Source organism: Seriola lalandi, unplaced genomic scaffold, assembly GCF_002814215.2.
Source record: "Seriola lalandi dorsalis isolate HSWRI2012SDOR001 ecotype SW California unplaced genomic scaffold, Sedor1 jcf7180002052274, whole genome shotgun sequence".
NCBI lineage: Eukaryota > Metazoa > Chordata > Actinopteri > Carangiformes > Carangidae > Seriola > Seriola lalandi.
In genome coordinates, this window is record NW_019522827.1 from 788,606 (window position 1) to 809,287 (window position 20,682).

The 20,682-nt window shown below is 45.5% G+C and overlaps 1 protein-coding gene across 1 annotated transcript in view; it reads right to left on the minus strand.

The window, feature by feature from the left end:
- plxnb2b (plexin b2b) overlaps positions 1 to 20,682 on the minus strand; it is a 125,648-nt gene that overhangs the window by 89,563 nt on the left and 15,403 nt on the right. The window contains exon 2 of the mRNA XM_023400279.2: positions 10,921 to 11,107. The gene's annotated coding sequence lies outside the window, so the exon portion shown is untranslated. The remainder of the gene's footprint in view (positions 1 to 10,920; positions 11,108 to 20,682) is intronic.

A 20,682-nucleotide genomic window follows, 5' to 3' on the forward strand; every position in this document is an offset into this window, starting at 1 on the left:
GGAGTCAAGGGGGTGATGAAGACGAATGAGTCGGAGCACGGGGACGCTGATCAACAGCCGAGTTGCTCACCGGCCATCTCACTTTGTTGCTCACCTCATCCAGAGGGAGCAAGTGAGAGAGAGAGAGCGAGAGAGAGAGAGAGAGCGACAGACAGAGAGAGAAGTGAGGAGGCCAATGAGCCGGCACCGGTCCAGTCACAACACCACAGACACAAATCCTGGTTCTGTACCATTAGCTCCAGACTGTCATAAATCAGACAAAGCCAGCCGGCAGGACGGAGGGAGAAGGCCAAACAGAGAAGTCAAAAAGCCACAGCCACACAGCGCCGATCAGACAGCCAGAGTGGGGTGGGGTTGGGGGTGGGGGTGGTGGGGCAACCTCTTAACAGACAAAGCATTTTATAACGACACGAGACAGATTCCGCACGTAAAATGGAAAAAGCTGGACACTGTAGGGCCGGGTATCGAACCCTGATGCTTTTTGAGTTCCGACTAAAATGTGTCCATAACATTGATTACTGAGACTGTTGTATAATAAAAGTTGGCACTGAACGTTTGGTCATATTTTAAGCCTTTTTTACTTACGTATTTGCTTATCTCAATAGGATATATACTTAATCTCAATCAGGGGACTTTGCATTTTTAATACGCTTTTATGCCTTCATTACATGATTGACAGCAGAGGGATGTCAGAGAATGAGGGCAGAGAGACGACAGAACAACATGCAACAAAGATCCCCAGCTGGACCCGAACCACGGATGTTGCAGTTCATGGTCAGTGCTTTAAACCCCTTGGCCACCGGAGCGCCTGAAACTTTGCTATTTTCCATTCTTGTATGGCTGCTCGTGTTTATACAAGAGAAAACACTCATGCATTGAGAAGTGCGGAATAAATTTGCTAAATGAAAAAGGGGGTTTGTACAGCAGGTTTATATTCATTAAGCTACGGTATCAGCACTGGCACTGGTTTCAACAAATAGACCACCTCTAGGAGAGAGTAAAACAGCTTTTTTTTTTTTTTTTTTTTTTTTACAAGCAACTTCACACAAACGGCTTGTAGCCTTGAGTCTCTGCTTTTGTGTCTAATAAAAAAATGAATTAACATACACACGATCCAGATTGTCTTGGTGCTCGTAGACTAGATATTCAGTCATTAGGATTCTGTCATTGTAAATTATAAAGCTCGATTAGAACATGTGGGTTAGCATTTCCATTTGGTAATGCCATTACTGGAGCAAAAGCTTCATTAGCATTACTGCATGTAATAACCTCGACAAGGGATTTCCTAACCCAGATTTCAACCACACCCAACCAAGGCATGTTGTCTTGGCATGCGCCCTACTGGCAGATAAACAACACATCTGCCTGCCTGCTCTGAAAGTTGTACATATATATTGTATAAACCACTGGAGAAAAGACAGTTTTTGTGTGTGTGTGTGTGTGTGTGTGTGTGTGAGTGAGAGTAGTGTATGGTATCGTGTCTGTGAAAAGATTCGATTCCATGTAAGACTGCGTGTAGGAAGTGAAGATCCAGATTGGCACGGCGGTAACGGAGCAACTCTTGGTCTTCCAGCAAGTTCTGGCAAGCACGTGCCAATCTTACCTCACACAGCAGCACGCCACAGGGGGCTGAACACTTCTACCCTGCGATCCAATTAATTTCATTGCACGCCACACATTTCGACATGCTAGGAGCGTAAGGAGAGGAGGCTTGAAGGGAGTGGAGGTGAGCGGTGAGGCAAGTGGGAATAACTGAGAAAGAGGAAGTGGAAGGATGAGCCAGGGTTGGGGAATCTTAGAATTTCCCGTGTCTTGCATTTGAGTTTCTGCACAGGGAGAAGAAAATGCAATTACACGTGCCCTCTCAGCCTTTTCAGGCAAGTGTGGTGTGTAGAAGTGAGGGGGTAGTGGTGGGGTTTGTGCCCTGTGGCGGCCAGCACTCCCATATTCTATGCTAATAGACCCTTGTTCTGCATTCTAACAGGCATTTGGTGGCACAGCTCTGAGTGGGGAGCAGCGGAGGGTGAGCGCAGACCATCAGCAATGTAGGGGGGGGGGGGGGGGGGGGGTCTGTCGCCTTGTGTCTCCGGAGATAGTAGGAATAATGAAAAACTCTGCTGGGACTTCAAAGCAAACGGCTGGTCATTTCCTGTGGTGATGGCTGATACCAGCCTACATGCTCAGGCAACAAGCACGCACACACTTAGTCACACATTCCTGCCAGGAAAGAGCCCCGGCCAATGAACACCACTTCCTTTGATGGTATAGCAGAGCCAAGAAGAAGGAGAAACAAGTCTTTGGACGTGGAATAGATTTGAAAAGCCTTTGTGTGTGGCTGGCGGAACCATCTAAGTGCTTTAGCCACAGCCTCGAGGTCAACACTTACGCAATGTGGGTGTAATGCCAGAAACCACATGGAGATGTTAACACTTACATTTTTACAGAGTTTTCAAATTCGTAACTGGCAACAGGCCACAACAGATCAAACACAACATCACACAGAACAAATTGTCGTACGGTAATCAGACATGTAAACACATCCTTATTTTCCCAAGCAACAGACCTTTTCTAGGCAGATATATTGACATATTATTGCAGGAAAAGCACAGGTGTAATTAATAACAATTACTGACAGCTAAATTTGCAGCTTTTTCCCTTCTTTAACTAAATGTCCATCATGAAAAAGGTCTATTAGGTCACTCGTTTGATATCTCAATTCATGTAAATGCTCCACTTTTCCATTTTCTACAGCTTTTAAAACGTGGACCAATTTTTCCATTCAGTAGATTGAGGGGAAAAAGTAGAGACTCAACTGTGCACTAACCTCTAATTATAGCCTTTTCTCTTGCTACAAAAAATATTTTCATCAGGTATCCATCCCTTGCTTGTGTAATCTCTTCAGTGTCCCATAATACACTGCAGAGAAAACTGTTGGTTTTGGCATATCCAGTACTTTCTTTTAAGATTTACACAGTTGCCTGTTCAAGTTCAGAAAATATGAACAAATACAATATTAGCTTCCAACACAAGCCACTCAGCTACTGTTTAGATGTTGTAGTACTTGGTGTTGCACATATTTTGTGCAATTCTTTCACTGAGGTTAACACAAAATGCGAAACATACAAAAGCAAAACAAGTGAAAAAAGCATGCAAGTAAAGAGTATGCAAGAAGTATGCAAGAAAAGATTTGGAAAACTGTCTTAAAAATGCCGAGGGAAATATGCGTGTGGGTGTGTGTGTGTGTGTGTGTGTTGCTCATCTGATGGTCAAAACAGCCTGGCATGTACAAACAATCTGACTGGTAATCTGTGGGGGGAGGGGAGGAGGTCACATGATATGTAAACATAAACAAAGCTGCAGTGGCCATTTCTGCCTGATCCTGTTTCTTATCATATCATCTAGTTGTGTTATGAAAGCCAGACTGCTCCTGCAGGCTCTTCTGTGTGTGTGTGTGTGTGTGTGTGTGTCTGTGTGTGTGCGTCTGTGTGTGTGTGTGCGCGCGTGTGTGTGTGAGTATGCTCCGAGAAGCACGCTCATGTTAAGTCTCTGAGTCTTATGTACGAGTTAAAGTCACCAAGAGCACGCGTTGTGAGACAGAGTGAGCACAAAAACACACATCTGGTTCCATTCAGGATGCCTGACATTCTTCGCCTGCTTGGTTCAGATTACTTCCCGAGCCCCCATGCTGGCTACGCCGTACCGCAGATAAACTATACCGCTCAACACAACGCCTGACCTATTCAACACGCAACTGGAAAGGGGTGTAGGCTGGCGAGGGAGAGGTGAAGCTGAGTTTACAGGCGGGGTTTACTCGGTGTAGACGATCCTCGAGCAGGAGGCTCCCGAGAAGCCGGGTTATGCTAATTTACTACTTCTCCCCTCCTGCAGACCCTTCCTTACAGTATGCCGAGCAGGAGTGGGTCCTGAGGGAAGAGCACGGCAAAGGTTCTGTCAGAAGGAGCAGAACCTTAATATGATCCTAACCCTTCTCACAGATACCCACTGGGGAAAGCCCCAGCAGCAGAGGGCCGGCTCTGTAGAGATCCAGACCAGAGAGAGAGAGAGAGAGGAGCAGATACAAGGTCAGGAGACAAAAAACCTTGAGAGCATCGGTTAGGGCTGTAGTGCAGCATAAGCAGGCCTAGAGAGGACAGCTGGAGAGCAGTTATATTTTCGTCTGTTCACAGCTAGAAATCCAACTAAAGTAAACCATGTTTATTGTTGTTTTGTTGCAAGAGCCCCTATGCGCGGCAGCTATAATAAAAACAAGATGATTTCTATTCCAAAAAAGAAACGCCTATACGCCTTGGGATCAGTTTGTTCTACACACCAATCTAACTATAATTCCTGAACGTCACCTTTCCTTTACATTTCAGAACGCCCCCCCCCCCCGCACTTCTTCCAATTTCCCCACCCTATTCTCTTATCTCCCATGTTTGACAGAGTGATGTCTTCAGCCAAAATCACCTCGTCTCTCCAGTTCCCCAGGAGATGGAGTGCCAGTGATGTAGACGATTCAATCAGTGAGAAGTGAAAGAGCAGATCACAGACAATACGCCGCGGCCCCATTACCCCCAGTCCTCGGTTACCGCTAGTGATGCTTAGCTCGGGCCCCCACCTAATGGGCCATAATATCATTTTACGCCATGTTCCAGCTCTTTATACTAGCTCTAAACATAACTCTGTCGCCAAGGCACAATAAAAACAGATATATTTCTTTATTACTCCTCGCGAAGCATATCACCAGATCTGAGCACCCCTACAAAGGAAACTAATATCTACAGGAACCCGCTCTTTTCCTTGGCTCATTTAGAGCAGACGCACAGTTGTTATTACATTGAGCTGCACTCTGCCGGCCTCACCTCCCCATGCCGTTCACTCAGAGTGTAATGGATGTTTTATTATAATCAAATGAATACAATATCTTCACCATAAATAGTCTACTTAAAAAGCCATTTTCTTTGCCTTGCAATATGTTTGAATGTCCATCACGCCTCAAGCAACAAGGTGCCACATGTTTAATTCAGAGCCGATGCAATTTGCGTGTTGTGTGCTACTGTATAGGTGAAAACAGCAACTTGCCTTCCCTTTGCTCACCCTCACATCCCCAAGTTGCCCCTTCCCACCCACCCAATAATCACACTCCAGACTATCTTGCATGAAGTCATGCGAGTCACCGGGAGGTTCATTACTTTGCATGATAGCAGGAGGAGGAAATGTCACCTGGGTACTCTGCTTTTGAGGCCAGTCGCTTTCTCCATCTCATGGGGCAAATGCTGTGCTTGTAAGTCTCGAGCCAGATGAACAGACTGCGAGGATAAGTTATTATCCACAACTAGGAATCATCCCCTACACAGGCTATAAGGCGCCATTGTCCTCTACCCTATATATCATCAGGTCTGACCGGCCCATTTACACTATGGGGATCTGACAAGAGATGAGCGAACATTCGGGCATGAACATGTGTGCTGGCGTGTTCGGTGTGTATGTGTGTGTGTGTGTGGTAAGACGGAGCAGAAGGGGAGTTGGGGAATCCAATCTCTCACACAGAGGAGCAGAGACAGGCGGGCAGATACGCTCCAGGCCCAGAATAACCCCGGCGGTATCCATGAATGAAATGACAGGATTACAGGGGTATTAGAAAACCTGCTGAGATGGTTGATAATGCTGTTTATGGTTGGGCGTCACACTGCCTGCAGGGAAAAAGTCAAACTGTTTGACTAATGAAAATATGGCTGAGCTCTTCACATAGGCACCAAGCAGAACTGCCATTACTGTAAACAAGGAGGTCACTCTCCTTTATTTACTTAATTTGGTTTTAGCTACATGATGGACATTAACACAAATACTTTAAGTTTTATGTCTTTGGCATTATTGTGGCTGAACCTCTTAAATGTGGGCACAGTAAACATAAGCCCCACTATCCTGGTTGAGAATAGGATTATTGTTGTGTCAACAACCCCCATGGATAATAGTAATTACTGCCCTTGCTGCAGCAGCATCAGAGTGAGGCAACTTCCCTAGCTGACAGCTTGGTCCTAATTACCAAGAACCACCAATTACTGGCTCCATTTCATTATTTATATTGCTCAGCACACCCAAATAAAAGAGACTTCAGTGACTCTGAGCAGTCACATCTCTGGCAGCTGCAGAGAAGCATCCAGAGGACCTGCTGAATCATTCTCTCGTGGTTTTCTTTCCTGACAATATACTAGTCAGCATCGCCGTGGGTTTCGTTTCAACTTTGGCGGGGACACATTAAGGGGGGGTGATTGCTGGGCGTCCTCCCCCCAAGAAATTTTGAGCGTCAAACACTTAAGTTTAATGTGGAAATGTTTTTATTTATGTAAAAGCAAACATAAAATTCAGGCACTTGGTGACAATTCAAAATATAATAGAATATAATGCAGTCCCACTCTCAAATTCAAATGTCCCACAAATCACATGCTGCTGTTCTTTATCTCTGGACAGTAACTTGTCAGCTGCTATCTTAGCTAGATAGCTTTCATGTGTAGGCAACAGTACCTTATGATTAGTTAGCAAACTAACAAACAACACTTCTAACAATAAACACCTAGTGGCTCACAACTTACTTTAGACTTTTTGAGAAAAATGTCCTCAGATTCAAAAGACTCAGTGGTTGCATGAGCTCATCATTCATATTCAAACTTTGGAAGTACAAAAAGTGCTTGAGAAAAAAGACCTGCCCCTGTCTGAGCCATTTTTGCATCTATGAGTAATGTTGCAGCTTTTGACTGGGGGGGGGGGTATTCTAAATATTGAGGAAGACATATCCCCGCATGCCCCCCAAAATCTTTTCCTATGCTTGTCAGCATGCAAACAACATTGTTGGTGAAAGAAAAAAAAGGGAGTAAAAATAAAGCCAATAGGGGCCTGGCTTTACTTCCTTTTTGCCAGATACAGGAAGGAATTAAGCTGCAAGGGAAGTCCATTATCATCTTCTCTTTTCCCTCTTGCTCCTGCTTGTTTATCTGCCAACAAAACTGCAGAATCAGTTCTGAAACAGTTCTGGAGCCTCTTAACTACTGAAACGGTTTGTATATTGCATCTACATTCATATTTCATTCATTCCACTGTGAGATTTATGTTAGTATAACTGACTCGTCTGCCGTGTAAGAGATGCCTCCACAGAAAAAAGAAAAGAAAAGAAAAAAGACAAAAAAGCATAAAAACACAGTTCTTTATCTGGTGAGTGTATTCAACCATGTACACACACACACTGACTTTCGCAGCTGTTTGCCATCACCTTCTGCTGCCAAGCGCCGTCCAGCGATGGCTGAGAGGAGGGGCGGGGGTGGGGGCGTGAAATTCTGCTATTCCTGCTCCACTGAATTCTGCAGAAACTTGGCAGATCATTGTGGAGATTTGTATGTCTGTGGATTTGACATGAAACTATTTGAGAGGCTCGTCTGGAGTCTGTCTCAATGTACCTCCCCTTGCAGTGGGCCTGGCTGTTTAGCTTATGTTCTCATAAAAGCTGACGGCCACATTTCTCAGTCACCGAGGGCGCAGATAGGCGATTTACTCGGTCGACGGTTTTGTAAACCATTAAAAAACTTTGTTGCTTCAAAAAGAGTATGCCTCTGTGTACAGTAAAGAACATAATCCTCAAATAGTGGAACCAAACAAAAAGCATTTGCATCATCTATACAGATTTCTGGAACTGTACACCTTGTGGATTAACAAAGGCTCTTTCTCTAATGATGATTCAGTGCAAATTCAAACAGCAGCTCATCAAGCTCAGCACGCTATAAACCATGTAAAGCTATTACATTCCAATAGGACAGACAGTCTCAAAAACCTGATTAAGTATGTACAAAAGGAATCTACTGTGGAGATCCAAGGCGCTTAGCATTTAGATGACAGTTGCGCGGGGCAGGCCTTGTTTGCAGGGGCTGGAGTGGAGCAGTATATGTGGCCCGGAGGCCGGATCTGTTCCAACTGTGCCCTGGCAAGAAAACGTTCAGCCCAGTCAGCCTCGACAGCTTGGATATTCACAGGGGGCGATGGAAAAATGGAGAGCTGCAGAGCCGTGCTGGAGTTGGGGGAGCTCGGAGGAGGTGGGAAAGGGTTGATGAGTCAGGAACAAGGTGTTTTATATTATTTCGGTACCACAAGGACATGGCATTTGCAGTGTTCGATGAGAAAACCAAACGTAGGCTACTGTTGAGGGCCTCATGTCTGTGTTGGCCTGCGGTGATAGTTTATCATCTGGCAGGCATGTCTGGAGGGGGCTAGCAGCATTTTTAACCACTTTTACACATTCTGAAGGTGTTAGATTATGCCGGCACTGCAATACCTTGCTTTGGTGATGATGCATTTTTAAAGCCCGGAATTAAATTATACATTTATCACTGCAGAGAAAACTGACAAAAATGTCTCCCTGGCCCAGGAGGGAAAAAAAAAAACAAAAAAACAAACAAACACAGTAGGATCATGAAGCTTTTTAAAGGGCATTTTTTCCACCATGACCTTACAGTAGCACCAGGCTTTTGGCCTACATCACGTTGTCATTTGACAAACCATTGTGACAATTTCAGAGTTTCCATAGATCCCAGGCATTAGAGTTAGGATGATCACTTTGATTTAGTGTGACAAATGAATTATTCACTCTCATCTCTGGGGATGCATAGTTAAATTCTGAGTCATTCTGAATATCATAGAAAGGACTTTTGATGTCAGACAGCTTTCTCCTCACTTGATTAACCTGAACCAACTTCAAAAGTGCCAGTTAGGGTATCGCCATCAGCAATATTCTAAACAAACGTGGAGCCTTTTTCAAAAACAATATTTTCTATGAGCCTCCTCTTTGAAATACTATGTGCCAAATGTACTACTATCCATCAAATGGTCCTGTTTACCTATAATTGCTATATCCTTCAAAGGAACACATTTAAAAAGGTAACCTGAAGGCGTATCTCACACATGAATAAGGGTGCAGAACTATATAGGTGACTGCATTGATTAACGTTCAAACTTATCTAAAAGTAATGCAGCAGATAAAAAGGTCAGCGTCGCACACGGGAAAAGAAAAATATAGGCCCCATCATCCCATTGACGAAAAACAAGAGAACACAAAATGAAAAAAAAAACTTGTTTGCTCTTGCGCATCCTAATTCATTCATCCCAAAGTACCTCTTTGCTCCTGGGTTGTGCCAAGGCGAAGCCTCATGGGAGAAATGACTGACACCTCCTAATCCACATGGATACCAAAAAGCATGTCATTACCATGACATTTACACCATCTTCTGGGATGTGAGGCGAAACATGGGAACAACAAAGGGATAAAAACTGAACAAAACTCCAAAAATATCGAGTGAACTGAATTTTTAATGTGCCATGTTTTTGGGTCACAAGTGTAGCTTAAGTACTCTGGGCAAAGCCATCTCTTTACCCAAGTGCTATTAATTCAGCACAACCAGAACAACCACCTGGGGTAGCCTACATTTCAAATGAGCCATATTTTGTTTATCTTTAACACCAGCGGGCAGGCTGCCGGGCTGGCAGGCGTGCAGGCCTGGAGGAAACACGATGGAAAGTGGAGCACAAGAGTTATGACCTAAGCAAACAGCTGATTATGGAGAAGATGAGTGAGAAAAGGAGTTGTCTGTCAAGCTAAGCCCTGCACAGATGGACGAGTGTAGCACACTAAGAAACCAGCAAGTCCTGAGGCTTTATGGCAGCTTTGGGTTTTAAAGTACACCACAGAAACAGTTTAGGAGGAAGTGGTGAACAGTGGGTAAGCTCACATACAGCACATTATGTGCATGCTAATATTCCTCACCTTTTCTTTCATCTCATCAGCCCAGTGAGTCATGGTGACTAGAGTTTTTCCACTCCTGCGTGAAGTATGACCAGAAGAAGATTTTACAGCTGTCTATATAAAACTATAATAGCAGCAATTAATTGCTAAGGATCTTCATTTAATGAGCATCAGAGCAAATTTAATGGCTTGCAGCCCTTAATAAACAAGAGTAGAAAGTTACTGGTGTGCAAATAAAGTTTTGACAGAATATAACTTATCCCGGCTTGTAGGCTAAGACTTGACTTATAATTGGACCATTGTTTCCTGACACATAAACACAGTGTTGACCATTTACTAGCCAGAAATGTTCCACTTCTATGAGCACAATAACAAAAAGTGTCTCTGTTGGTGTACTATGGCACTTGGAGGCTGAGCCTTGCCAGAGTATCTCCCAGGTGAGACGGTCAACTATCTGCTGGGTAGCAGAGCTGCAGCCTCACTCTCCTCTCGCTCCTCTCTACACCCTATCTGCTCAGTCCTTTCCCTAGAGCTCACTATCACCCCGCTACCTCTACTCTTGCACTGACAGCCAAACAATAGGAGCCAGGACTTCCTTAACGAGTAGAAACCAGAGACTCGGCTAATTAGAGACACCCCAACACCCTCCACCATCGCCTCCAACCCCTCCTGTTAAGTCAAAACAGTGCCATACAGCTTGGCCAGGGCTGGGACTGCTGGACCTGTCGTCAGAGAAATAAGCTGGAAGTTGTGTGTTTTTTTTTTTCCTCTGGCTGCTAGCCAATGGGGGACCGTGGTAATTGCTCGAATCCCACTGTGGCAAGTGAAAGAGTGTGAGGGTGGCATAAGCCAAGGAAAGTGAGAAAATGCTGGGACTGAGTGTGGGAATGAAAGTCTAGCAATAAAAAAAAAATGCAGACAGAGAAAGAGGAGACACATAGGAGCTTGGAAAAATGAGGCACAAAAAGATAAATGTTTATAGGAAAAAAAAACGGTGCGACATGCAGGACAGGTGATTCAGATAAAAGTCTGAGCCTGCAGACTCTTTGTTGCGTGAAAATAATACAAGAAGAAAGAAAACTGGACAAAGTATTGGGAGTGTAAGTGAAAATAGAATGACCTCGGGTTGTACTCACTAGGGGGAGGCAGACAAGGGTGCAGCGAGCGCCTTGGCTGTTGGAGTGGAACAGAGCAGGGTGCAGCGGCGGCTGCACAGTAGGTCCTCACTGGACACTTCAATCACAGGCAGCCAGAGCCCCGGGCAAACTTGGCCAATTAGCCGCACACTGCCGCTGACCCCCAGCTTCATTAAGGGCCCAGGCTCTGGATAAAGGGAGAGAGAAGAAGAGAGGATTAGGGGGGGAGAGAGTAAACCATCAGCATTGGCCAAGTTTGAGAAGACACACACATGCATTTGCACGGACACACGCGCTAGAGGTGACGCTCAAGGTTACAGATAAACAAAATCAACTGTGAGAGCACACCGTACCACACGTACACACTCGCCGAATCGCACTCCCACCTCCCTCTGGGCTTACACCCGCAGCAAAAGGTGGTGGTGAGGGGGTTAGAGCTGTAGAGGCCAGAGGGCAGAGCTCCCTCCTCTCTCCCACACCGCTGCACTGACAGCAACAGGTGTGGTGGCCAGCAGACATGCAATTACCAGGCTGAGAATCTGCTCTTTGTGACAGAGACAACGGCAGATCAGAGGGAAGATCAGAGCAAGAGGGGGAGGAGAGGAAAGGAGGGGAGGGGAGGGGAGGAGAGGAGAGGAGAGAAGAGGAGGATGCAGACTACTGAAAGTCCCTGGAGGAGAGAAAGAAAGAGAGGGAGAGAGATTTCCAGTCGGCTCGTTTCATCACAAATCCCTCGCCGGCAGAGCGCAGGCGTGCAGAACGAAAAAAACAGATCAAGAACCAACACATACATTAGCTATGACACACCTGTTGTTCTGCAGAGGAAATACACATTTACATGCTTTGGTGGTCTGGAGAGATCTCACATACATGTGTGCGCAACAGTGAGACAAAGATGAGGGTAAACTGACGAGATCTCATCTTAGCTCAGATTGGGTGGGGCCGCTTGAGGTGTTCTGGGACAGGTTGCGCTCAGTGAGCCCTGACAGCAAGAGTGTTTGGTGTATGCATGTGTGTTTGTCTGCATTACAAGTGTGTATTATCCACATGGGACCTCTGCTTGCATCAGCCTTTGCGATGGAAACCTCAACGGTGCTCCCGAGTGGGGGTAGCAGCTTCATGCGCCGCTCTCTCTCATTTTCTCTGCTCTCCCTCTCCGATTACGGGCCTTCGATCAGGCTAAAGTAATGTTTGTGCACTTTGCCGCCAGTGTAGCAATAACTGCTGTCAGAAACCTTGCATGCTTGGGTGGAGAGGAGATACTGGCCCTTTATTTAAAACAAGCCAAGGATAAAAGATCAATGGTCCAATTCAGGCCATGAATTGGAGGGAGAAGTTCACAAACATACTGAGAGATTATGAGAGGGAGATATATGTGTGGAGAGGGGGGAGAGGAGAGCGAAGGGGCATCTAGCTCATCTGGGTGCTAGTGGCTTATTGATCGGTGAAGACACACAGCTCCCAGCCATTTATCACAGGCCACTCAGGCCCTTAGATAACTCCTATGATAGTGCCCTGCTGCTGCTGAGCATCTGCAACTGGCCACATCCATTAGCCTTCAAAGTAAGCCCCCTAGCCTGGGAACAGGCATGTTGGGGGCAGCTGGGTGACAGGCTGGAGGGAGGGCTGGAATGAAAAAGGAAAAGACCAAGCCTGTGGTTAAGGAGCCTGTGGCTGAGAATAGTGTACACAAAGGCAGGAGCTGGCATTGAAGGGCTGGGGCTTTATGAAAAATGGTGCTCTGACAGCCAGAACAGAGATGAGAAACTGTCTGTTTGCACCAGTCAGAAGAAAAAAAATGTCACGGCACTATTGTTTCCATTTCTCGGCCAAGCGGAATTAGCGAAGCTGTTTTATAGCCAATAGCACACAAGGCATTCGAGCGACAGGCAGCTCTGAAAACTGCTGAGTGGCTCTGTATGTATGTGTGTGTGTGTGTGTGTGTGCGTGTGTGTGTAAAGAGAATTCCCAGATTGAGCAGGTGGGGATCAGCCATAATGAGGCATGCAGGGAGAGACTAAAGGGAGGGAGGGGTTGGAGAGAGGGCAGAAAAAAAAAAGAGAGAAGGGAGGAGGCCAAAGAGCAAGGGAGAAAGACGGAGTGAGAGTGATGGAGACGGGCTCAGAGCCAGAGGCATGGCCCCAAAAGAGCAATTACAGGAGCTCCAGAGAAAGTGTGGGCCCAGCCCCCAGGCATAGTTTCAAACAGCACAAAGCCCTGCCAGACATGTACTCTCACTCACACACACACACACACACACACACACACACACACACACACACACACTAGGCACACTCAATCTAATGCAGACATAGGACAAACAAAAGACATAAGGGGACAAAATAGGAGAAGATGATGAGCGAAAGTCAAAATGGGAAGGAAACAACCACGAGACGGGAGTATTTTTAAACCAGGGGTCATCTCAATCCAAAACATCACCATGATATACTCCCCCACACGGTTTCACTGTAACATTCTGTTCTGGTCGAAACCTGTTCCCTTAACAGCATGGCCCGAAACAAAGGGTAAAACTCCAGGGCTGAGGTCAGTGTGCGCAAAACTTTCAAGTCAATTGTGCTCTGTGCGGTGAGTGCTAAACAACACTGAGAAGTCTGGACAACCTTGCACCATGGTGCCTGTCACATATACAAGTTCAAAATGGTTTCTGAAGGCAACCGTTTCTGCCCCCCCCTTCCCCCCTCCTTCAACACACCACCACCACAACACTCCTCCACTTAAAGGAGAATGACACACTGGAAAGAACAAGCAAGAATGATAGGAGAAAAAGAAGAGAGAGAGATGTGCAAACAGATAAGGGGGAGGGGAAATTAAATTAAGAGAAAAGTTCTTGCGCACCGGTATGCACCATTGATTTCCTATTCTCTTGGAAACATTTAATGAGCTTAAATAGGAGCCTCGTTTGACACTGCCACAGTGACTCGGAGGGGCCTCCCAGTGAGAGGAAATCGTTCAGCGGCTGTGACGGCTACCGGAGGGGGGGGGGGGGGGGGGGGAGGAAGATGGAGAGGAGATAGAAGAGGAAGAGGAGGAGGGATGGGGAAAAGTGAAGGTTTTAATGCCAAAGCAAGAGTGTAAGACAGACGTTGGCTTATGCTCAGGAAATGGTCCATGGGTAGTATTACTTGCCTAGTTCTCTGCGAGGAGGGGAAAAAAAGAATGAAGGATGAAGGAGATTATCGGGAGAGAGGCAGACGGAGGAGGAGGATACAGGTGGTCTACATTTAGCAAAGCTGCCTCGTTATGTGGGTGCTTACCACTCAGGCACTCATTATAACCCAACAATGTCCAAACTGATTGACAGCTACTGCTCTACTGCGGCGTTTCACCTCATTACTTCCTGGATGACCTCCCTATGAAGCATTCAAAAGATGCCTATTGCTTGGTGGCCATCTTGTTTTTCTTCCCTCCCTGCTCTCTTTTCTCCCTCTATCGGCAGGAGAACTATTGTCACTTCAGAGAGCAAAGTCCAGAGGCGCTTCACTGCTCTCTGCCGCTGATGAGGGCCCCACTGGGAACCATCGGCAGCCGCTTTATGAAGCTGTCTGGCAGAGTGAATGGACTCAGCGTCCCGCCACCTTTTGCAGGCAATCATGATAATAAGAGTGTGGAGTCAGGCATGGCTGTACACTCGCACCACAGGGGGGGCTTCCCTTCACTTACTGTTGTAGTGGGTGTGGTGGTGTGTGTGTGTGTGTTGGGGGGGATATATATGGGGCTGTGTTTTGGGCTGGAAAATAAACACATTTTTACTGACTTTGCTTGAATAGTAATTTTTTTAGTTGCATCCAAACTAATTAAACTGAGAATAGCTTCAACAACTAATGACACCAAAACAGAAGTTAAAGGGGCCATTTGTACGTTTTCTCTGCCGCTAAATGTGGTTTCTTGCCGGGAGCGTGTGGCGGTGATTGTAGCATGACAAGAGTTTCGGCCATTGTTAGAACAGAGGAGGTTATAATACACCCTCTGAGCAGCGCTACGTCTTCAGGGCAGATTGGAGGCTACAGTGAGTCACTATCGGAAAGTGACGAGACGGGCTGGGGCTGGCTGGTTAGCATGCTAACTTCAGTAGAATGAAAGACGTGATAGAGACAAAAGTTAACATTGGCATTGCTTTCCACTGCTGGAAACAATTCTTGGCCAATAAAGAAATTAAGTTTGATGCTGAACTCACAAAGTTTCTCTTAGACTGGTAAGTAAACAGCTGTTGATGCCAACGCTGGCTATGTAACAATAGCGCTACTTACAAATAGCTCCTTTAACCCAACCAAGAATCTCACAGTGCCGTCCAGAAGGTCAGAGACCTACTGTAAATAATCATTTCAAAAAGGCAAACACATCTACTCACAATATATTATTAGTAATGTAAATGAGGCAGTTTACCATGTTAAAAATTGGTGTTGGCCCAATAGTCTGATGCATTTAAAATTCAATTTGCATTGACACCAACAATTATCCGCACCTCGCTGTCTTAGATAAAGTAGATACAGTACCGGTCAAAAGGTTTGGAACAGCCCCATTTCTCCAGTTCTTATTGAAATGTAAGCAGTTCAAATCCAAAGAACCTGAAATGGTACAAAGGTAAACTGCCCAAGGTAAAAAAAAAATTGTTGCGTCAACAAAGGGCTGTTTTCAGCGATTAGGGAAATGGTTAAATCACAGCTTCCCTGAGGCAATGTAAGTAAATGAAGAATGGAAGTTCATGCAAACTATTCTTACAGGTGTAAAGACCTTGTTGATAACTTACAAACCCTCTGTTGGTACAAAGGCAGTGTTGGAACAAACTGTGTTACAACACCCTCTAATGCATTATTAGGACAATACTGTACTGCAGGAAGTAAGACAAGTAACAAAGGAGGACAGACTGGTTGTTCAGGGGTTCATCCTACAGCAAGACAATGACCCAAAACATTAGAAGAAAAGAACCAAACAGTAGCTCCACATGATGGAAGAAACGCACCAGTATACTACATGTGCAACACATTTGAGGGAACTTCTGCAACAGTGACAAACTCTCTGAAAACTATTTGATTCCCATTGTAGAAAGAATGCCACAAGTGTGTTCAGCTGCTGGATGACTGAAAAATGTAATATAGTTCAACAAGTAGATTTCATGATTTCTTCTTTTTCTTTAATCTCTAACCGTTTCTTTTTCAATGTATTCAATGATTTAGTTTCAGAAACATTGACAGACACTGAATTATATAAATTTAAATGATTATTTATAATAATTAATTATCTATAATTATTTTGATGTTTGGGCATTTAAAGTTGTTTGAGCAAAAGGTTGATTCATTGTAAAAAGAAAAAAAAAAAAAAAGATAATCAATAGATAAATTATTTGTCTCAGCTCAAGTGTAGATTTTAGGAGATATAGTCCAGCCCTACAGTTTATGTCTATGTAAATGCAAAAGAAAAAGGGAGATGTACAATAATTTACATACGTTTAGGACCACTGTGTAGAAGAGTACAAACCAGACTAACATATGATGACCAGCTGGTGATTACTGAGTGGAGACATGTGTCTCTCTATATAAACATGCTAATACATATGTGCATGTGTAATTGCTGCTGGTAAGGATGATCATAAATATTTCAGGTTCCAGTGTTTATGCCTCGAACCCAGTCAAACATGTTTTCAGCTTCAACATTCCAGAGTCTGTTTCTTATATTAGCAGGTCAGAGCGAGTTTTTCAGCTCCTGACCCCATTTTTCCCCCTGAACATTGGCTGAGCTGCTGGAAGAGCAGCTGGCTCGTACCACCACTGAGTATCTACTCAGACAGATGCAAAGTAAGCAGTGCTGCAGCCAGTGTGGGTGTTCGGCACAACTGGCAGGAGTGCTGAGGCCATGTTTCGCTGGGCTTTCATGTGTGACTTGCAGCAAAAGTTGTGCGGAAAAAATATTTTTTTTATGAAAATGGATCTTGGGCTGAAACAATCATGTGACCCGCTGGTGATTAATTAAGGTCAAAGAAAAACAGCCCACATGAGTGTGCCCTTTTTTTCCCTCTTTACAATCCCAGCAGATACACATAGGCATGAACTCCCACGCATACACAACGAGGATAGGAAGTGGAAGTGACTAACAGTAGCATAAGGACAACAACTTGAGTGTTGAAGTGCTATGCACTACTTTCTACAGTGTCCCCAGCTGCCATTTCCACCATTATTGCTCAACGTAGTGCCAGCTTGAAACTATTTTTCACTGGAAACTGTCTTTACTCTCTGTAGGGATCTATAGGCCATCATCTATATGACACTGTGGACCACTCTCTAAATCATTTACACTGGCCTATATTTAGCCGGTGGAGAAAAGGTCATTATTGAAACAGAAAGCTATATTTCATAATTGCACCACCATGCTTCCATCCCCTCAGTGAAATTGGCTCTCCAGAATATATTCTCTCTCACCCTTTTCCATCTCTCTTTATCTCCCTCTCTTGTCTGCTGGAGAGGGCGATTTTGACAGGCTGACTGTCTCTCCTGATGCAATAACCACCCTCCATTTGTATCTGAGGAAGGTGCATTAACTAGACAGCGTAATCAGCCCGCACAGGAAAGGCAGCAAGCCTCACCAACCGACTGCTTTTTACCACTCTAACATATAACAGCTCGTCATTAGGCCACAATTAGTACAGCTCACTCTGGGGGGAAAAAAATAACCCCTCAAAGACCTTTAGCCAGGAGAGTGGATGCGAGAAACAAGAATACTTTCGCCTGAGTCCATTGTTGCGCTACACACTCCAGTGAAGTAGTCTTATTTAATCACACTTGATGGTGAAGGCAATAGGACTGTAAAGTAGAAGATTAAAAAAAAAACCTCACAGTGACCTGGGACAATGCCAGAAACTAACCTGATACCGCTGACATGTTACAGTAGAGGGTTTTGCAGTAAGGACTCTGATGAAAAAGGCTTATCGCCAGACACTTCAAACGGTGCATAATTCATCTCAAAAGGCAGCAGGCAAAAAGGAGGAAAAAAAAAACATCCGAAAGCACTGCTTTATCATAAGTGTGTGCACTTTCCAAAACAGGGAGGTGAGTTTTGTTGAAGTACTCCTGTGGTGAAGGTGCACTTCAGGTGAACTGTGTTCATCAAGCGGAGGATGCAGTCACACAAGTCTGCAAAAGCAAAGTTCAGTACAGTCAAACACATTCCCTCCCTCGGGGTCTTTGGAACAATAAAGAGAAATGCGTGTCTCGGTGTCATTTGTGGCATGCTGGCTGTGGGCAGACACAGATAAGAGTTGGGATCGGAGGAGGCTGACACACTGTGATTATCTCCCGTTGCTGGAATTGACCGTCCATCAATCCAGACGGCCAAGAGGACCGAGGCCGGGCCGACTCAATTGTTGCCTGAGACGAGAATTTTTCTTTTTTTGAATCAATGACCTCGAAAAAAAAAAAAAAGAGAAAATGTGTCAAGTGTTTCAAATGTGTTGTTGTACTGGCGCACTCATGCCTTACCATTCATATTCACAAACACTCGTGAAGAGACAGGAAAAGTGCTGCGGTCTCAGAGATACGATAACTAGCTCATATGTTCTCACACTAAGTCCTAACACACACACACACACACACACACGCACACACACACACGTGCGGCCACATTCAGAGACTACCACCTGACTTTCCAGGACTCCCTCTCAAGTCCCAGTCTGCCTTTCTGGCTCTCTCACCACCTTCCCCCTCACCTCACGCTGCGTTTTCTGGACCTGAAACCATGTCCATGCGCCGGAGTGAGCCACGGGAGAGATGGAGGAAGGGCGGGAGTGAGGAAAGGGAGAGGTAGAGAAAAGAGAGTGTGTGTGTCAAGAAGCACATTCTTTCTGCTGAGCGCCATCTGGAAGTGGAAAGGTAGATAAACAATGACGTGAGTCGCATCCCATCTCCTTCCCAAAGCCTGAGCAGACACACACTCGCCACAATGCATGAGCGCCATCACCACCGATGCTGCGCAGCGTGCCAAGCATTGTCAGGGATTGGGTCTTATCAATCGTTGGCCAGATACTGAGCAGAAGCATGAGGCAAACAAAGGGAAGGGGAGAGAACAAAAATAGAGGGGAGCTGCAAGCGACAATGAGAAACACAAATGAGATGATGGCTGGAAGCCACCCGTCCACACGGCCCAGACCTACTCTATTTAATCTGGTCAAGTCTGCCCCAAAAATCAAAGCAATCTTCTCCAGTGAGCTGACAGAGGAAGGAATCAGACAGTCATTCCCACCCAAAAAGGAAGTTGCTGTGGAATTGAATGGGGGATATGGGGCTATGCAGCATTGTGCTAGGCATGCAGACTATTACGGCTGGGGAACTCTGCTTTATTTAAAAAAGTCCATTTGCATTCACTCAGCTTTCAAGTGAAGCTTGGGGGCAACGTTAGCTGCTGCTCCTGCTGCTTTTAAATTCCTCACCATATTTTTTAGGCCCTTCTGGCATGCAATATATTACAGTAGTAGTAGAAATCTTTATTATCCCTTATGGGGAAAATGCCCTTGTAGTAAGTCGGAGATAATAACAAAAACAATATCCGTACAATACAAAAGCACAGAAGTTGAAGACTGATGAAGAGCAACAGCTGGAGCAAGAGCCGGTGGGATGCTCCCTGTGGGTGCTACACCTCTTGGGGCCACCCAGTCCTGAAAGAGTGCTTAGCTAGACCTGAGTAAGACTAGAGTGAGACATACAAAGGCCACAGTGGGGATGACATGAAGAAATAGGGCCAGAATGAAGAGACTTTGACAGCCATCCCTCAGGCAGCCAGAGGAGCTGCACCTGTGTGCACCTCGGCTCTGCTCAGTTTAGTTTCTGTCTCTTCAGACTCCCCGCCCACTCAAACACACACACAGCAGTCTCTTCAGCTCTGTTGGCACTGGCGGAACAACAGGAGGGAGGGATCAGGTGGCTGGGGCAAGCAGACGGAAAGAGAAGGACTGGCGAGGGGGTTGACAAATGAGTCTCGTCAGGTAACATTCGCAGATGTGAAGGGATGGAGGGGAAGAAGAGGCAGAAGATAGGTTAAGGGAGGGGAGGGTGTCTGTCAGCTCATATTGGCCCATCAGCGAATATCTCCTGCTCTGATTAGAATCCGCTGCAGTCAGGAAAGGGGAAAGACACAGACACTTTGAAGGAGGAGGCATTTAGAGTGGCTCTGTTTGCTCCCGCGGACCGCTTACTGATTCTGATTGAGGAGACAACGAAACATAGCCTCCACCCCTCTGCCTGGGATACTTCTCACTGCGATGCCTCTGATCAGTGAGAGCAGGGGGGACAAGGCAGAGGAAGAGCCCTGGAAGCACTCAAGGGCCTGGAAATTTGGGTCAGACACATGACGTATTAATACAATGACTGACAAAAAAGAAAGTGAGAAGAGAGGAAAGGGAAAGCAAAGGAATGGGGAGGACCAACAGGGAGCCAAAATATTCGCAGCAGAGAGGATTTGTGTTTCAACATGCCCCAGCATGCAGGGGAAACAGGAAATTCTTCGCAACCAGCTTCAGAAAATAAAAAGAGCATAATCACGTTAAAGTGATTTTGGCCAAATGAATGCGCGATCCTTTAGCTGTATTCAGACCTTGATAAATGCCCACTGTCTGGGCTGTTATTAAACACCAGAGACTGGTTGGTCCCTGTGCCAGGCAAAACTAATTAAAGCCAGGCAGATGTGTCTGGACAGCGGTGTACCACACACACACACACACACATACACACACACACGATGTTACACACGTATGCATCC